At 42.5% G+C, this 20,621-nt stretch overlaps 1 protein-coding gene across 5 annotated transcripts in view; it reads left to right on the plus strand.

Annotated features, from left to right (window-relative positions):
• Window positions 1–2,938: 2,938 nt before the first annotated feature.
• sulf2a (sulfatase 2a) overlaps window positions 2,939–20,621 on the plus strand; it is a 43,116-nt gene continuing 25,433 nt past the window's right edge. The window contains exons 1-2 of one of the 5 annotated variants that reach the window (XM_038697953.1): window positions 2,939–3,644; window positions 4,306–4,409. The gene's annotated coding sequence lies outside the window, so the exon portion shown is untranslated. Of the gene's footprint in view, window positions 3,645–4,106; window positions 4,194–4,305; window positions 4,410–13,739; window positions 13,882–20,621 lie in introns of those variants that run through there. The other 4 variants (XM_038697955.1, XM_038697952.1, XM_038697951.1 and 1 more) reach the window with 4 other exon arrangements.

Genomic DNA, 20,621 nt, shown 5'->3' on the forward strand with positions numbered 1-20,621 from the left:
CTTGTCCAACGCCCCACTGGGAGAGGCTGCAGCAGCAGTGGTGCACCCAGATTGGTATTAGCCGTGCTCAGAGAGTCAAGCAAACACAGGCTTAACGTGTTATTCAGGCTTAAAATAAATTGTGCCTAGCGATGGCGTCAGGTATGTAGAAAAACAATCAGACTGCTGCAGTAGGTGAGAAGTGTTGTGTATATGATCTGACTGCTGATAACGTGGTGCTAAAGTTGTAAAGTGTGGCGCAAGGTGCGAGGAAAAGCAATCACACAGCCTTAGTTTCATAAAATCAACAAATAGTGATGAATCCTAATGTTCCCATCACTCCCCTGAAGGCCACCCTTAAAGTGAGAAACTTGATGAAATACAAAGTTAAATTCATAAGCAATTATTTTCCTTGCTAATTTTAATACATGGGTGGGTTTTACTGCTACGGCCTCACTTGTTCTCGTATGACCAGGAGCTTATGGTGGCCAATGTTAGCTGATGTTAGCAAACTTCACGTACATTTGTTTACATTTGTCATGAATGAGCTCGCTCACTCACTTTACGACTTAATTCTCACACTAAATTGCATCACATCACAAATTTAAATAGCTCATTATCATAAAAGCTAAACAAGATTAAAACACTCCATATCTCAGCAGGAGACATGTTTGTTATTTCAATAGATGCATTAAGAGAACTGGGTGCTGGACTCAGAGATGGCATCAAATCATTCCAATCAAAGTTGCTCACCATTTAAAAAACAATTTACTCTGTGGTTTGCCTCTGAATATTGCCGCCCGCTGCACAGGCACGTCAATTTCTCTTTCCCTGAGCCCCCAGAAGTCTGTGTTTGGAATCGCATTCTAATGTACTGCATACTACATTCTCAATCAGTATATACTTCGTACTGTATACTAAACTAATGATTAAGAATGCCATTTCCTGTTTATGGTCCCATTCAATTTGCTCTTGATCTTAAAATCAACTGAAAAATTCAACTAAAGAAATTCAATTTTCCATTATCCTAACTACTCTCTGCAGCAATGACTGCTATTCAGCAAAAAATACATAGCGTTGCTTTGATGTTACATCCCATTATATTCTGTATCTTTAAGTTCCAGAAATATACTGAAATATAAACAATTCAAATCCAAGTTACAGTATTTTTATGGCCACAGTTCTACATCCGATGGAAAAGTTGTACTAAATTCTGTTTTGACAGATGGATTTACCACAAAGTGGGGTTAGAAAGAAATAACTGAATACCATTTATCAAAGGCTGTCTTGGGATTGAATGTGGGAGTTAGTTGAAAATCAAAGAGTCGGTTCAGCAGTCACACCCTGTCAGGTATAACCAGACCAGAACAGTCTTTGTGACAGTGAAGACATGTTATTATAGCACTCACAAAACAGCATCATATGACAATAAAGATCATTGTTCCAAAATCTGCGTGAGTCTCTGTCCACGTGTGTGTGTTTGGGGGGGGTATCTGCCAAAGCAGTCAGTCACAGACTGTGTAAAGTGCTTTACTGTGCATCAGCTCCTGTTGTAAACTGCTCCAGTGTGTTAACCTGGTTTGTAACAAACTGCCGTAAGAGGGTTTTTTTATGGCTGTGTTATGACGTCCTGAATGGTCCGCTGTCTGCAGGTGGCACCTAACCTTTCACTCAACTTCCTCTCTCTCCAACTGTATCTTTCTCTTTCTCTCTTGATTTGTCTCTTCTTCCTTTTGGTTCCCTCAGTTCAACAGCTGAACTGAAATGATACATCTATCTATTTATGTATCATCTATCAGCCAGCTATTTTTGCTGTCTCTTATCTCACCTTGACAGTGAACCAAACCATCGCCAGGTGATACTTGTCAAGCTCACAGTAATGCCTGTAATAACAGCTCTATTGGTAATCACAACAACAATTCTCAAAGCCATATTTAAAGAGATTATGGGCTCCTCTCCCTGGGTGTAGGCTTTCATCTGCAAAGACTCTGCCATCACCGCGAGAAAACACGCAAACACAAAGAGTGAAGCCATCATTAGATCTTCATGGTGACTGTCGTTTTCAAGACTAAAAATAGTACTGTTAAGGTCGAGCTTGTAGGTTGGATGAGTCGCACAGTTCATGTGTATGAGGCCTCTCTTCCAGGAGCTGAGTGCCTTTGGGAAATAATGAAAAAATAAACACAGAACCTTGATGTTGACTCAGAGAGAAGTGATCCACATGTTATTACTGCACTCCACTCTCCCCTGCTCTCCCGTAGCTCTTGGATGAGTTTATGTAATCCAAGCAAACCCCCCAATCCCCAACCCCCTCGACACACACACACACACACACACACACACACACACACTGGCCTCTAGAGCAATGGATGTCAGATGCTGCTGTCATGTCTCATTTACACCTACCACAGCTGTAATGGATAGATGGAGGGTGTTTATGATACTAATCTTCTTGAGCTGGGATTTCTCACCCACTCTTAGGGTCAATTCAGTTATATCTGATCAATACATATTATAAAGGGACCCGCCAATTCACTCTCCATTGATGCAACATCCAGTAATTCTGTTTAAAGCCAGTCTATAACTAATACGTATGTAGTATGTGTGTATGTGTATATATATATTTTATTTTAAATCTCAACCCTTGCGGGGTGGTAGCCTATGTGTCATCCTCAAGCTCGTTTCCTCTACCATATATATATATATATATATATATATATATATATATATATATATATATATTCCTTTTTGAAAATGTTGTTATATGGTGTTTTGTATATATGTTTTAATAAAAAAATATAAATATATATACAAAACACCATATAACATAATAGGGGATATATTGTTCGTTGAACGTTATTCTGATAGATTAGCCCACACACCTCAAGCACATAAATGAACCGCAGAGTAAACTATGCACAAATAAGCTTTTATTATTCACAAATGCTTTTTCCCACGACAAATACATTGACATATTTTCTCTGACCTACCACCTGAAACTAGAGCCCAAACATCTCTTCTTGGACTTGCACTGCTTGTGAAAATGACAGAAAGCTGATGGCGCCCTCTTGTGTTTCAAATTGGCAATTAAACCTAATAGATTTATCAGTGTATTATTCAACATTTCTGTCAGATATCTTGCAACAAATATGGACTGAATTGAGTCATAGCAGGAAAAGCCCAGGTGTCATAAACGTTAATTATTGCAGCTATTTAGAGGGTTGCTGTTATAGTTCCTTTATATTGTTTATCGTGCAGGTAACGTTAAGACTGCAACATCTAAATGCGATGCCGTCATCATTAATGTTGTTACCTGTGCTTTTCCTGCAACAGCAACTCAAAAAGTCAACTGACTGTGTTGTTAAATCACTAATTAAGGTATCGTCACATACCTGTGACAGTATAACACTTCAAATCTCAATGCACTTGAGCCTCCTTGTTGCTCGACGACCTCGCGTTTGAAATGAGCTAATTTCTCGAAAAACTAACTTGTGATAAATCGCCATACAAAATGTCGTGTCGCTGGCCGCTGGTCAGCCACTTGTTATTGTCGTGTCTTTAGCGAAGAACAGAGGAGACGTCATTAGCAATCTGTAGGGGTCGCTGTGAAACAATCGATGCGAGGCTGGACAGGAGACAGGTTTGACGATACGCACGCACAGCAGGTAGGGTGTAGCACATGTGTGTTAATATGCCTTTATTATTGACTTGCCCAGCACCTGTATGTCGACTTTTTTGTAAAAAAAAAAAAAAAAAATATTCTATACTAAATAAGGAAGACAAAGAAATAACAGTTAACCAATGTACACAGAACAACATAAAGCGTTTGTCGGCTAGCTAGTGACCATCACACACCTTTTAACAAAAAAGCTACTCCTGTCATGTGTCCTTAGACTAACAAACATTGAATTCAAGTGTTTGCAGTTGTGCCATACATATAGAGGAACACTTTACTTTGACTGCAAGTCTACGAATTTGATATTAATAGACTGTGATTGATGTTTGGCTATTCTGAATGAATTATAGATGATAATGTCCTGGAAAATATTACTCTAATCTCTGAACAAAACATTAGAGCCCTCTAGAGCTGTTTTAGCCTGAGCTTCTTCCAGTCTGCCCGGCCAAGGAGAATGAGACAGATTGGTGTCTGTCATAAAATACTCCACTGTTTCTCAGATCCTCTCCCTCACACAGACACGTGCACACACACACAGGTCAGTATGGCTCGTCCAGTTGTTGGGTGTATTTGGGCCATGTGTGTGTCTCAGCGTGGATGTCACAGTAAGGTCATCCACTCACTGAAGTATCCTATTATTCTTTTTATAGCTGTCCTGTGACAGTTGCTGTAGTGAAGCAGCTCTGTTTGATGCAGATCTCAGTCTCCACCAGAGAGCAACTGAGCTGTCCTGCGGAGGTCATCCACGTGCAAGGTAGGGGAGTTCTGCTTATTGATTACAACTGCTGGAGGAACTACTGCTACTAACAACAGTCAGTTTGGAAGAAATGGAGTAGAAATCGAACACCTCAAAAATGTACTCAAGGACACTACTTAGGTCATTATATTTACAGTAGTTACTTTCCGGTCCCTGTGTAAAATTGTAATCTGCTATTAAACCCATTTTGAAGCTCTAGTAACTTTCAGTTGCCTACACATTCCCCATATTGTCAGCATATCCCAACACACAACATATTTTGTACGAAATACTAATCATCATAATACAATGTTACGTAGTTGGTATACAAATCCACATACTTACTATACTATACCACATATTTAATAATTTTGTACTAACAGGAAATGTTACAATATGTGTGAAGTTTGATGTCAATGAAAGTGTGACTTTTGAATTCCTCTGCCCGGTAAACTTCACAAGGAGAAAGCAGGTTTTTCTTAAGATTTAAAACATATATTTTTGTTTTCCAAGTTCTTTCTGGAGCTGTCTTACTGTAGTTTATTTTTTCAGCTCCTCCTTTTTTCCCTTGTTTATTGCATTGCAAGAATTTACTGTATTTCCTATGGATACTGTCTGGTTTTATTATTCTTTATTTTGTTATTTTTTCCTGTGTGAACACATCTCTGTACTCAAAAACCTGCTTAGAATTAGTATGTAATATAGACTGGGACACACCATGTAACAAATACATCACAGCAGGAAAATCACAGGTGTAAATAATATAATTAATCATGGCTTCTACTCCATTTAGCTGCTTCTGTTTCAGGGCCCTGTTATTGTGCATGCTGGCTCTCTGTCACACTGCTATGGCTTACTGAGACTCTTGAATAAAACAGAGCCATTGTGAAAGTTATAAAGTAACACCTGTGCCTTTCCTTATAGATGTTCCTGCGAAAAAGGCCCAGTAAGAAATGTTGCCGTCATCTATAAATATTTTGTTTTTAAAAATGTGTATAATCTCACAATCTAAATGTGCTTTTTATCTTTGAGCAAATTCCAAAAAGTATAAAATGCAAAATGTGATTATTCCTTTGCAGTAAATTTGTTATATGCATACAGTATGTTGTTGCAGGTAATACAAATTATAATCAGATTACTATAAGATAATTATGCGTAACACATTGCTCCACAGCGTCTTTGTGTGCGGGAGTGTTATAAATTCACCTCATCTCTGCAGTACATGTCTCATGTGCACACTGAGTGTGCTGTGTGTTGAACACAAGGTTGCTCCTACGCTGTTTGTGCGCCTTTGTCTCCCCCCTAGTCCCTCCTATCCATCCATCTGTGCTCTTCACTCGCTGACTTTGTCTCTCCTCTGAGTGTGTTCCAGCCATATTGTGGTTTGAAGTGTTTCTGCTTCTAATGAGCCAATTGTTCTTGTGTTTTGTTCCCCTCGGGCGCGTTGTGTAGCTAACAACATTCTGCTCACAACCATTTTAAAACATATTCACTGCACCGGGGAGGGATCGGGGCCAACAAAACAATAATGCCTTGGAGCATGTACAAAATGAAAAATGTGTTAATGACGCTCGCGCTAGCAAAGTGACAGCGCATTCTTTTCCTGTCAATTAGACCTTGGTTATTCAAAAGCAATTTACAACTCCCTGCAGAGTAGAATGTGTGCCATCTCCCAGGCCTTAGTCTGTGATTGTGTAAGCGGTGCATTCATTCAATTTCACTGTGTGCGTCCTAGTTTGAGACATAGAAATAATATTAAGGTTAGAGACAAGCCACAGTACTCTATCCACATAGTGTTCTTCCCATGAAAACGGAGAAAAGTATAGGTCTATTTTGAGGGGTGTGTGTTTCTTTCTCCGTGCACAAGTGCGCCCATGACCGAGTACAAGGGGTATTGATACATCTGGCATTCAAGGCCCTGATTAATTGCCATGGCATTTGGTTGTTCTCGGTAAATGCCATATCCCATGCTGAGTGCTTGGTTAATGGATGTCTGCCCATTGCATCGGCTCTTCCTTTCCTCTCCCTCTATCCTTTCCTCCTCTCTTTCCTCTCCTCTCTTCTGCCCCTCGCCTCATCCTCTGTCTTATAAAAGGTTAGCTTTGCTTTATCAGCAGGAATAGACACATGAGTGGAATGATCCCATACAGCTCAGATGACCATGCTCTGCTTGTCGTAAAAGGCTCAGCCCCCTCTCTATTTCAGACAGCACCAGTTCAAAGGTAGCTTAAGGTTACGTACTCTCCCTCCTTCTCTTTAATCTACAGTAAATGTGTTATGATAAGAGCTGGGAAAGAGTTCTACCTTCAAGTGTGTATACCCCTAAGACCCAATTTCGGTTTGTCTCTATATCTCTAAGAAGAAGAAGAAGAAAAAAAAGAAGTGATGAATTAGCTTTCGTCCTCAAGTGAATTAGTTTGCTCTATCTTAATGAGGTTTGCCATGTCAGAGGGAACAGTTCAGAGCCCGCATGCTAAACAGACTGAAATTGGAATAGAGTATTAGCTCCTTAACTGCAAAAATACCTTCTCTCTCCAGCTCTAATTTCAACACTTGCATGCAATTACCCGTGTACACAATTTTATCTTGTCACTTCCAAATAGAGGACTGAGCAGAGAGAGGAGAAATCATCTTTTTTCTTTCTTTCATTCTTTCTTTTTGGACAACTAATTCCAAAATCTAATTAACTGCAGAAAAACATGTCACCAGTTTGGCTGGAAACATCCAATGTAGTTATGCAAATGGGCCCAAGGATTGCAGAATGTGATTTGACAGAATCTCATTCTGGATGGTGCGAGGCCAGATAGAAAGATTACTCAGCCGTGTCTGAGTGGAGGCAAACAGGAAGCGATGAGCCTGGTAATTTATTGTGTTGGTATTTCTCCTGTTTGACTTCAGACAGCTCATTACGGAGCTAGGTGACACCCAGCCGGACAGACAGACAGACAGACAGGAGCATTTCTCTAATGGGCCCTTTTTCTGCTCTGCCTGCATCAGCTCTTTTTACGTTGCTGGCTTAATCTCTGACTCTTTTAATACGAGGTGCCAAATGAGATTTTACACAATTCATCATTTTGGTCCTTGGGGGGGGGGGGCTATTTCATCCTCCCACTTGTCTTTAGTCTGCTTACAGGGCTGTTTCAGGGCAGCCATGGAGAGATGGCCAGAGGGCTGAGATTAGGTGAGGAAGTCTGTCTTCCATTTTTAAGGACACAATGGTGAGATGATGTAGTCTGCTGTGTTGTGTCATTCAGGTGTCATTCTGCTGTAACCGGCTGGTGTCACTTTTGGCAGAGAGTGGTCCGTATGTTGCCAGAGTGCCAAAACACAATTAACATTAGTCTCACACTGACTATCCAACCATTACTCCCAATTACCTGACCTAAATCTACTCCCAATAAAGGGCTGCGGAAAAGCAAAACCTTTTGTTTTGAGTTGAGTTTTGTAATCTTTCTGGACATGTAGTCGCCACAAGTACAAAAATAAACATACTTGCACATTATGAGAATGCCCCCCTGTAGCGGTGACCTTTCATCGTCAGTCCCTACACCGGACTCTTCAGGAGCCCTCCTCACACCCTGACAGCTCCTGATTGCATGCCAACGAGTGTTTGTGTGCAGACACAGAGAGCCATACAAAAAAGAAGCAAGGTCCACTCTGGTACAAACAAGTAATTAATTATTGAGGACATCACTGACGGCTTGCTAATCTACATAGCCATTTAAAGCTCCTTGATTTATAATGCAGGGCCTTCTTTCACTCCGGTGAGTGCTGAGATTGGAAGGCTACTCTCGAGGGCCCTTGAAACTTCACTGGGGCAAGGTGTGTCTTTTCAGTGAGGGTCCTGCGTGACTGCGTGCATGCATTCTTTGCTGTAGGTATAAGGACAGGCATGCTTGTGGTGATCAGTGTTAAAATAATCAAAAATTTGAACATCTGCACCAAGCACATTCACACAAATGTTAATTTAATTATAAAATTGTGAAATTCATCCATTTTTCAGGGTAATTCGACTCCTCTGTGCTGTCGCCCTTACAATGTTTTAAAGTGATTACAAATGTATTTGTGTTACAAACACTGGGGTGCCTTGTTAGACAAACCCACAAGCTTCTTATTTAATATGTGTGGCAGATATTACACCGAGTGCTGTACATTTGGAATGCAAATAACACGGCGTCAAAGGGGTTTTAGTTAATTAGCTGGAGATGTGATGCTGGCTCTGGCCCATAGCGGCTTGTGTTCCTCGGGACCGCAGATCTCGACAGGGGGGAGCTCTTTGATCTGTGGATCCCACGGTCTGGTAACGGTTTCCCAACCTCTGCACTGCCTGCTGTGCATGGACAGATGGGAACGAAGCATGTGTGTGTGAATCTGATCCAATCAGTTCTGATCTCTTTTTTTCTTTTACTGTGAATGAATGAAGTTTTATATCAAGTTGAATAAACTTTTCATCTTCGATCATTGATGGTTAATGTTGCTCATCTGTAGAAAATATTTGTCTTCTTTTTCACACATGCCTTCACTATATTAGATGGAATCCAACAGCATTTCAGTTTGTTTTTATTTCTTACAGCAAATATTATTTCATCGAAAAATGCCCCATTCTGCTCATGACTTGATTCAAGTGAATTTCAGAAATAAAAATACCACGTGAATCCTACAACAAAGCACTATTTAAAAGGCTGACATTTATTTCCAAGGCCAAACTCTGACTGCAAAAGACAACAGCTCGGTATGTGCAGGAATATGAGGGAACAGACACAGAAACACGTCAAAGATAGCAATTGGATTTAGACAGTTTTCAGCATAACTATTTTAGGGAAAGCAATCAGATAGTAATCAACTTTTCAAATCAGTGCAGTTGTCTTTCCCACCTCAAAGTGATTTTTTTACACCCCTGATGCACAGTGGGAGATATATTCCTACCAGACATGAGATATATTCCTACCAGACATGAGGACACCTCCCCCTGCTGGCTGAACATCAAACAACATGTGCTCCTTTAGTAAGACTGGCAGGGTGTCCCAGTTCTAATTACTATGCGTTAATACTCATGTACTTATGTTAACAGCGCCCTGTTTTGGCAGATAGAAATCAATGTTGTGTACTGTTTTGTGCTAACAAAGAATGATGCAAGCCCTGTGGGATGTTCACTGCAGCTTGGAACAATATTTTCACAATGAATTTTGAACGTTTCAGCTGAATATTTAGATTTTCCAAAGGCAATTTGTCAAACACAGGTGTAACTAGTAACATTACTAATCCTGTGTCCCATTCAGGTGTATCAGTTTCATGGCCCTGATATTGGGCTCCCAATATAGCTACAAGGAGCCTCAATGGAGTTGAGCCGTCATCATCATGTTATTGCTACTGTTACTGCTTATCCTGCTGTGACAATTGAAATGTCTGCTGTGAGAAAAGTTTACAAAGGTTTTCACTTTACTCCAGCTGGCAGCAGCTCTTTCATTTCAGTTGTGCTTTGCATTGTGGGACAACAGTGTCCATCATCACACTTAAAATGTTAGTGTGCAGTGTGCATAATATACTTAAGTTTGACATTTTCCAGTGTCAATGCACAACTCAAAGCACAGAATAAGATGTTGAATAATTCTCTATATAGCTATATATAAACTGGGACAACATAGTGGTCTTTGTTATTATTTTCTCACCTTTCTGTCTACATATTTGTCCATCTATCGATATAAGAAATTGGAAACTTTCACATGCTGCAAATGGTCTCAGGAAGGGGCTAGAAGGAAATCTACAGTCTCTAGTACAATTAAGGAAAATGAATTCTTTCCCGCAGTTACTCTATTGGATATTTCATGTTTTATTTCAAAGCTTTTAGTCAGAGACTTTTTCAGACTTTCTTCCATCTGAAAATGTCTATGACCAAAAGCTTAGCAATTAAATTTGAAATCTGCGATAGAGGAAACTCTATTCTTTCTAATTGTAACTTTGAGACTTGTGGGAGGCTCATGAATGAATTATAACATCACCTCAGGATATGGAACAAACCTCTGGAAAATGATGGTCGCTCATAATTGATTTATTATTATCTATTTATATTTTCAGTGGGAGCATATGATGTGACAGGCGGGATGAAATAAATAAAAGGAGAATACATTAGACATGACAGAGTTATGCGTGGTGTGCATCATCGCTGGGATGTAATGATGTCAGGTATTCACCAAATCCTTCCCTGGCACTCTGATGACCTTCCGCACCACGAGAACTCGGGGGGAGGAATACGCAGTCCAGGAGCAATGAGCACAGCTGCAGAATGTGACTCATTCAACTATTTGCATTTGTAATTAACCAGGAAAGCTGTCCTCTGGACATATGTGTAATCCTCTGATGGTTGTGTCCAGGCATTGTATTTTACCATACACTGGAGACATGTATATATTATGTTTCAGTCTATGACCAGAAGGATGAGGTAGTTATAATTGTGGCTGTCTGCCTCTGAAGCCATGTGCTCTGAGGTTAGGTGGTCCTGTTACTATTCTACCTGGCAGTAGCCTTTTTTTGGGAGAAATTGTTTCACAGTGCCAGGACTCCTCTCATCCTCAGTTCTGTCAATCCTCCGTCCTTGAGTCCCTACATTGTCAGCTCCTGGGTCCTTCTTCTTTCTCTCAGTTCTTCTTTCTATCTCTGTGTCTCTTCATAATGTAGCCACGGAGCTGTAGAGCTGTCTCAATGCACAGGACCCACTTGCATATTCACACACACACACACACACACACACACACACATGCACACGTTCAGCCAGGGAATCACAGAATAGATGGAGGGCAGGGTGCAGGGGATGTGTGTGCATGGTGGTGGTGGAGGAGGAAGGTCAGCCTTGAACCAACTAGCTCAAATAATAGGAGGAGTGCTGTCTGAGATAGAGAGAGCTGGCAAAGAGGAGAAGACAGTGAGGGGGTCTGCCTCATTTGTACTAGCGTCCTCCCCTCTTCACGCAGCCTGCTGACAGGAGATATTTTTATCAGCCTGGTACACACACTGCAGAAAAGGAACAAATTCATTTGTAAAAGCACACTCCCATCCAAGGACAAGATCTCAGCAGGATAGAACATACAGTAGCTATCTTTCTAAGCTATCAGAATAGAAATCATTCATTCTTATTTATGTACCTGTCTCTGCACTGTCATGCAAAAGTGGCCCACAAGGCCTCACCCACTTTGCGTCCAATGAAGCAGAAAACAGAAAAGCAAAAAATCATTCCCCCAAGGTTTGTACCCTTCCTGTATTTTTTAAAGTGTGGCTTTTTCCCTCTGTAGAAATGCAGACATTTGGATTCTTTTAGTTTTTTTGCATTTTGTTTTTCCGCTTTTTGCCTTTCCATTTCCGTCTGTGTCTTTTTTTCCTAGCCCTCTGTGGGAATTTCCTAGTAGCCATTGGGGTTGGAAGATATCAACCTGTGGTGTATATAAGGCGACTTTACCCTGGTTTGAGGATACATCTGTTGATCTCAACCCAATTAGAGGTCAGCGTGATGACACAGTTTAAGTGTGCGTGAGAGCGCACGAGAGAGCGGGTGGGAGCATGAATAAACCATGTCCTAAAGTGGTGTCACTGGGCTGCAGTGTTGGCATGTCGGCACCGCTCAGGAAAAACATGGCTGTCTCTGGGGCATTGTCTGTAATCCAGCATGTTAGAGCAGCTAGATGGCTCCTTTATGTAAGCAGTCCCTGAGTCTCAGACATCATCTGATATTCATACAGTGGAGGGAGAAATAAATCATTTTCCAGCAGTATATTTTGTTTTAAGATGATTATGAACAGTATTAGAACAGGCTAATCCATTCATACAAAGGTCTCCAATTGGCTAGAATGACAATGCTTTAAAAAAGAACAGGATTAGTGTTGAATGCACCTGATGTTAAAGCAGGAAATATAATTTTCTTTATCCTCAAATGCCATGCAAATCCCCCGCTCTGAATAGTTTGTTTCGCATCTGCAAGGGACAGTCATGGGCAGAGAAATACTGTTTGATTTTCTCAAAACAGCGTGGTTTCATCTCTTTGCAGTGACACAAATACCTTGGTGTGCCAAGCTGACAGATAGATGATCCATTGCAGACGTTGTAATTGAAAACACTGAGAGGGGGTGGACAATTAATCTCTCTTTTTCTCCCTGCTTCAAATTTCCATGGAGAAATACCTCGAAATGCAGATAATAGATAAGAGTGTTATTGATTAGATTGGGTGGGAGGAGAGGCGAGGAGGTGCAGAGGTTCTCCATCACTAATCTCTCTGGCTGTGACTGCATCTAAATAACCTGCGGAGACAAATAAACAGGCGCATCCATCATGGGACGGCTGGTGCGGACAGTGATGGATGCCTCCGCCCTCCGCCACCCTCCGCCAAACTTCTCCCTCCTGGTCAGGGATAGGAAGTGACACCAGCACTCAGGAGAAATATCTGGTTTAAACTGGGCAGGAAAATGCCTACTTTTGCTCCGCTGTGATGGAAGGATTCAGGGCAAGCTTTGTGTCTGTAGAATTGTCCCATGTCCTCTGTCCCCTCATCTCTTTGAGTTTGTAGGATTATCCATCTTGATAGATCCCGTTTGTTTTGACAAAGAGGAAATTGGTTTTGTGGATTTGTGTGAGAGTGTGTGTTTGTGTGTGAACTCACGCATATATATGCCTTTTGTGTGCTTGTGTAGAAATTGATTTGGTGTACGTTTTTTTTTCTCTATCTACATGCCCATGCACTGTGAGCCAAATCCCCTGTGCTGCCTGGACCCAGTGAGCAGGCGTGCCCACGCCAGCCTGCCTCAGAGGTGCCAGCCTGATAGATATGGTGTGTGTGCCAGGCTGTGCCTTCCCTCCCCACCCCTGCAGCATTAAGATTGATCCCTAGTTCCCTCCCATTCCTTTCTCTCTCACTCCTCTGTGTGCCTCTGCCTTTATGAGACTGTGAATAGGTGAAGCTCACAGGCTCCAACAGATGGCCAGAGCTGCCCTGGTTCACTGTCGCACTTACACACACACACACACACACACACACACACTACTGCCCCATGAATGAGAGCCTAGAGAGAAAGAAAGGCAGAGTTAAATGTGACAAGGAGAAAGAGAAGAAACAGGAAGCAACATGGGGGGAAAAGACTAAAACTAACAGAAACAGAAAGATCCAGTGAGGAAAAGCAGAGCGAGGAAGATGAAAAAGAACGAATGATAGAATAACAGCATGAATATGCTAAAAGAAGAGAAAAAGACAAACACCGCTGAAAACGGGAGTGAGGGCAAAATTGAATTGTAGATTGAGGGAGCCTCTCTCCTCCCTCTTTCCCTCCCTCTTTTATTTATCTAATGTGAAACCACGCCTCCCTCCTTTCACTTGTCAGTGCATCTATAACAGTGAGCTGTCTGCTCCGGGCTGCGTGGGGGGTGAGACGAGCTCCTCACTCTGCAAGCACAGGACACCGGATCTGAACTGACCGGACAGGACCGGATGGTACTGGGCTGTCCAGAACAGGTGTGTGAATTTGTGTTTGTGCATGTGTGTGTATTTGTGAGAGATGACAGAGAGCAGCATGTGTATCCCTCAGTGTGTGCTCGCCTGTTCCTCTACAGGACTTGCTTCCAGAGTAGCGTATTTAGAAGGTACAGTGCTGAAGCTTTGCCCTAGTTTACACTTGAATGCTCTGATCCGTTCTGTTTGCCTCTGAGATTTATGCATGGAGTCGCTAACGGCGCACCTCATCAGGTTAAGAGAGATAAGACCTCTCGTTGTTTGGATGCACGGGACTCACAGATTATGTGGCTTTGAATCAGATCAGCGTGGAGATGAGCTGCTGTTTATCTGGTGATGAAACAAGTTGGTAGTTTTTTGGGCTGTCGCATGAGCTTTATTGAAGTGTAAGTGTAATATCACTTTGAAGTGATAGTCATGTTTCTACATAGTAGTATCCTCTAGTAAGATAATTATTACATTATTATTGTGCTCAGTGGCAATCCACTTTACTTAGCCAAAGAAGTTAGTACAGCCTTCACAGTTCTTTGGGCTGTCTTCGTGTGGAATCCAATTTGTGATTAGTTGTCTTTGTCTTCCTGTTTCTCAGTCTGTGGTGTGTTGAAAAATGGAACATTCATTGTCTCAGCATGGCTTTGTATTTACTCAACCAAATATAATCCTGCTGAATAGTGTTGGGGAGTTAAAATTAGAGCAAAAACAACAATTACAACAGTGAAGACATTTTTACTTTTTCCAAAGGCAGGGGCGGTCCAGGTTTGCTTTGTTTACCTTGTAGGGACCCTTTTTAGAAACGAAGGAGGTATCCGCCGCTCAACATTCATTCAAGAGTCGCCATTTCAACAGCAGCAGCCGCTGTGACTCCTATAGAAGCCTGCACGGCTTTAGTCTACGAGGCTGGTCCCGGTGAATGTACTCACTATCTGTGTTTTGTCAATATTTTTATGGGTCAAAAGGCTGTGTCATCACCAAGTGGTGGTGGTTAAGAGCTGCAGAGTGGAAGGAGGGGTGCCAGCACTGACCTAGAGGCTAAAATATTTATGATAGAGACTGCTAAACACCCTGTGCTGTTTGTAGCGATATGGGTGGATGGATGAACGAATGCAAGGGTTGAGGGATAGATGGAAAGTAAAGGAGCTTCAGAGATCTGTTCTTTAAGCATTCATAATTTATCACAACGCAATGTGCCATGGAAGCTCTAACCCCCACATCAACTGGCCTCCTTTCTCACTGAGATGCCAGTGGACTAAAGGAGGATGCTCCTGCTTAGTCTACCTGTCAGCTAGTCTGCAGACATGTTGAGACTGCAGCCGCATGCTACACACCCAAATGTACATAACATTTTGTTCAGATTTGTATGGACGCATACTAAGCTATCATTGCGTGGTTACACTCTCTAATATAATGGGACACAAAATCAGTCACTTATTTGCATTGCATTAATCCAAACATACAGTGGGTGCTCTCACACTGCATACATTTGTCACGCTCACATACACACACTCATCACAGCTGTTACCTTTTTATTTTGCTCCCATCTTTCTCAAATTCCTATTTTCTTTTCAGCTGTTCACACACTTTATGAGACACACTTACACACACACAAAGACACACACACAATCAGTGGGAGTGACGACCTTGAGACCTGTTGATGTTGTTTGCAGCAGCCGTGCTGTGAATACATAAGAGGCCATGTGGGACTCCCGGCGAAAATGGGGCACTTGACATGCCGTTTGTAAAAATGACTGGAAAATGTGCAGGAGGGCTGGCGATGCAGTTGAAGGGAGACACCGGCATGAATATGTATTGTATGCTAATGCTGCACGCCGACGCTGTTGACTCAAGCAGTTGATGAAAGCAGAGGACATGTTCCCCCATTACCACTTAGGAGGTAGTGCTATCGACAAACCCATTGTCGACGCAGCCGCATCCCTGGCCACGGGGGCAGCGTGGTGACAGGTGGCTGATATCAGTGACAGCGGCCAAGGTGACACCGCTAGATGGTCTCTGTGGGCCTGCAGGCGGCCGGGGCTGGTGTCTGCTCATTTTACTGCCGCCTTGACCTTTTGTGGTTAGACACAGTGAGGTTATATTAAAGGGTCCTAAAGCTAATGTCTCCCATTAGCTGCATGTAGTCAGAGCTATAGTTTCTTCCACCTGCTGTCCTTCCACGTGTTTACTGTCTGTAGCATCCATTTGTTTTCTATGCACATTTTTAATTTGCCCATAAAAAGTGAGTGGAAAACACGATTTTGATGCTTGGCAAAAGTTGGCATGCTGGAAAAAGATGCAATAAAAGCTGATGGAAACAGATATTTCCAATATATCATGACGTTATCATACCTGCGTCTTTGTCTGCTTTAGACAAGGCATTCATATCATTCTGCCACGCACCATTACGTGGCTTCACTCCACCTGAAAGGCACAAAACATACAGAATAAAGAGAGCAGTGTTTGGTGAGTGTACATGACTGCAATGTTGCTGCTTTGGAAAAAGAAAATACAAAATGCCATCTAAGCTGAGAAGCAGCAATAAACATAATTAGAGTTACCGGTGCTCAATTGATCATGTAATCTTGCTGCTTGAAGAGATATTCACATTGGTCAAAATATATTCACATACATTTAGCAAATGGACACGCACATAATTCACATTTTTTTTCTAGTAAGTAGTTCTGAGTTTTTCCCTCTCTGACTCTCCCTGTTCATATGTATGCATATGCTGCTGTTAACAGGTCCTGAGATGAGGCGGCATCAGGAGATCAGTGTGTAAATCTGGGTGCTGCTGCTCTAATGATAGAGAGGCAGCGGGGCTCTTTGACGACGGCGCTCAAGCACTCCTCTCTCGACAGTGTGTAGAGAGCGAGGAGTAGTCTGCGGCTGATAGGAGCAAATAAGGAGAAGCGCGTTGTGGTGTGTTTGTACATGCAGGTGTGATTCGGTGCGTGTTCGTGTGTCTTGCTACTCTGTGTTTGTGCGCGTGTCATATCAGCTCAGTGTGCACAGTGTGTGTACATGTGATTCCCAATGTTCACGTGTGGAGAGCCATTCGACTGCTGTGTGCCAGTGCAATCAGATTTCAATCTCTACCCTCTATATGGCTGAGCTGCAGCGGCAGAGTGTGCCCCATGGGGAAATGTAATTACACCCTACTGGCCACAGAGTAGGCTACAGGCTTCACTGCCCTATCTGTCTCAGGAGAGACAGAGGCTAGAGGCCCCTTCTCACTCGCAATATCAAACAGCAGAGGTGTCACTTAAGCCCTGCTATAGCTCAGACATTTGAATTAAATCAGAAATTTGTATTAAATCCTCACTCCAACCTCCTCCTGTAATCACTTTTTAGATCCTGGGGTTATCGGTGGCATTTTGCTACAGTTTTGTTACAGTTGTGAATAATTTATGACAGAATTAACTGCAGTTGCTAAGAGCAGTGATTGAGAGATTTTGGAACATGGCCAAAATCTGACTCAAGTTCAGAGCCCCCTTTCTTAACTGCTTTCTCATCACCCCCTTGTAATTATCACCATTTTCATCTGCATTTCCACCACGAGTCCCTCCTTTTTAGTTGATCAATCTGATCTAATCTCCTATACCTCTCGTCGCATCTGTGTTTCTTTCTCTCACGCCCATGTCACTGCTTTCTATTGGCTCTGCCTTCACTGAGGTGTTTGCTGAGATGCTGTCCATTAGTAAGGCAAAACAAACAGGCAAACCCCACTCTCCTGGATTTAGGCAAACAATCAATGAGAGCACTCACATAACAGCAGTCTAAGTGTCCCATTGATGTTACGATTAAATGAATACAGGATGTAGTGGTGATGGTAGGACACGCTAACCCCAACCAAATAAAATAAATTATTTTCTGGAATTCTGGAATTCACATGAAACCTTATTCCCTATTAAAGCAAAGAAGGGATTACATGGTAAGTAAAAGAAAAACGACAGGAAACAAGAAAAGACCACCTGTGACAAATGTATGACATCACCAAATAATTTGAGACATGGGTGAAACAGGGACAACAGATTCACCAGCAGTGAGGACACTAACTGTTACGCTTTGAATCTTAGCGTGTCACCCATTTCATCATGTTGTACCTAGTCATGGTAGCTTACTAGAAGTGCAGCTGTGCCAGAACACTTCTGTCTTCATTTCCCTGATTTGCTACACTTCAACTCTACCTTAATCTCCATTTCTGTGTTCGTCACCCTCTCTCCGTCCCTGCGTTTAGCCTGGTCACAACTTCAGCTACTCAACCCCCTGTGCACCCTCACCCCTCCCTCATGCCGCTCCCTCAGGGTGTAGCAGCCATTGTTGTGCCTAATAAGGTTTATGGAATTACAGAACTCTGAAATTGGATTTTCTCACTCCACCAAAGCAGCGGGATTACGGGTTTAAGGCCGGGTGCATCGGGGCATAACTGACCTGTGACTGAACTGCTTTTTTCTGACTGCACCCTCAAGGTGGGCAGATCAAGAGACTGACGTGCCAACAGCCCCGGAAAGACAGAATGACAGGCACATTCCTTGTATCTGTATATGTACCTGGCAATTAAATTGATTCTGCATCAGACAGCTTTTTGGCTCCTACGTCTAGATTTCAGTTTCTCTCATGTCGACCACTCTCTCACACACTCCTCCTCTGTCTGTCCTCTCAACTTTTGACTGTGTTTGATCTAATTCTAATCTAATGAATCTTTTGATCTTCTTCGCCTGACACCCAGACACATCCCAGATTTCTACATCCAAAGTAGCTCAATTCCATCTAATCCTTAAAATCTGGCCGCTGGTGAAGCAATTGATTCTCAGTGATGTAGTGACTGGGCATTAACTACGACTGGAGTGGAGGAGTAGCAGACAAAAGTGAGAAATTAAGTGAGAAAGCACCAGAGACAGACAGGCAGCGAAGTGAATGAAACATTGAGATGTTGGCAGGGAGGTGGTATTCATTAGAAGTGGTCCATAGTGGCGGCTTAGTGAACTCTAAATTGGGGAAGAGACAGGGCTGGGGATGAGGGATCAATAGGGGCAGAGCCGGAGTTCCACCCCACTGAAATCAATCAACCTCCTGCCCTACAGGGAGAATGCAGCCAATCACAAAAAAACACGGCCTTGGGCTCCCACTCATTTACCCTCTCGGTCAAACTTCATCAGCATCAACAGACAGACGGCTCATTCCAGCTTATCTCAGTCAGAAGAGGACGGAGTCGCCTGATGGCTTTTATTTTTTAACATGAACATTTGATCATATTGCTGGAATGCCTCGAAATGCCATTACAGTTTCAGTGTAACTCCGCCAAGAGCAGGAGATTATGGCAACTAATAAATCATGATTCATTAACACTGGAGCACTTTATGGAAAAGAATATTAAATGAACCCCTGGAGTATTTTTACTCCACTGCTAAAAATAGTCGCTTTCTCCTCGTCTTCCTCTTCATCTTCCTCTTCGCCTGGGTAATAGCCATCTTTCTGCCCTGTCACTTTTTGATGTATCATCCTCTTATTCACATCAAGGACAAGGCCAGGTGTCGCATTTTCTCTCAGTTGCCACGCTTGTCACACTGCCTTGTCACCCACAGCCTGTTCCAATCCCCCTCCCTTCTTCCTCCCCGTCTCTGCTTATTTATATTAAATCTGTCACTCCTTTATTTTAGCAAGAGAAAAGGAAAGTAATTCACTTTTGCCATTTGGAGCCTGCGGTGTCTGCTGAATGCTGCAAGTTTATGTGGATGTCATCTTTGGCCAAATAAAATCCTGTCAAAAGAAATGATGTCTCTGCTGTTTTGTAGTGTTGAAATTCGCCCTCCTCATTGTGTCCTTGGCTTCAGATGTCTGTGTCAGTTACGTGTAAATCTTTCTAGGAATATGCTTCACAGTACAAGGCAAGGTTTGACAGAGGTGTTAGCCTTTTTTTTATTTCTCCAGATGGACCGACAGACAGATAGACAGCCTCACCTCTCTTTGATGCCCATGAGTGGCTGGCAGAGCTGGCTCTGGCAGAGAGCAGCTGGGGTCAGAGACTTGCCCTGGCAGTGAGATGCATGTGGGCTTCTCCAGTGTATTCTTAGCCTTGCTGCACATACCAAACGGGTGCATGTGTGTGTGTGTGTGCAGCACCACATTGTTGGGCGCAAAGCGTTTCACCAAAGACTGCGTATGAAATATTAGAGGCTCCATCAGCAGAGAGAGATTAAGGCCAATATTTCACAGAGCGTTGGTTATGGAGATGTCAAAGCTGGTTCGCCTCCGCTCAGATGTTTACATGCTGGACACTGACACCTGTCCAATCGGAACATGGATCAGACAGCTCCACTCCTGTCAACATGTCTTCACAGGCAGACACAGAACAAGGGCTCTTAGCTTACAAAATCACAACTAGAGGCTGGTGGATACGTGGAGACAGTGCTAGACGGCAGCTTGATGGGAAGACTGAAAATTTTCTGTACCTCAGCTGCTGCAGCTTCTGACACCTAGTTTATAGCAGTATAAGGATTTACTTCACCGCCTGAGCAGTGCTTACATAGCATTACAAACAGAAACTAATTATTATCACTGTCGCTAAAAATGTCCTGGAGGGTTAGAGTTAATTATATTCAAAATTAGACAATTTTTACACTATTTCTGGCACATGTCTAATTAAACCACCACCTGAACTATTGCCTGCTTCCTCAGGCATCACAGCATCAGTCAAATATGGATTTTATCTTGTGTAAATATCATGTGGGCTGACATGACGTATGTGG

This window comes from Micropterus salmoides, unplaced genomic scaffold (assembly GCF_014851395.1).
Source record: "Micropterus salmoides isolate LMB-PRFRI ecotype aquatic unplaced genomic scaffold, ASM1485139v1 Ms_hic_scaffold_4, whole genome shotgun sequence".
NCBI classification, from domain to species: domain Eukaryota; kingdom Metazoa; phylum Chordata; class Actinopteri; order Centrarchiformes; family Centrarchidae; genus Micropterus; species Micropterus salmoides.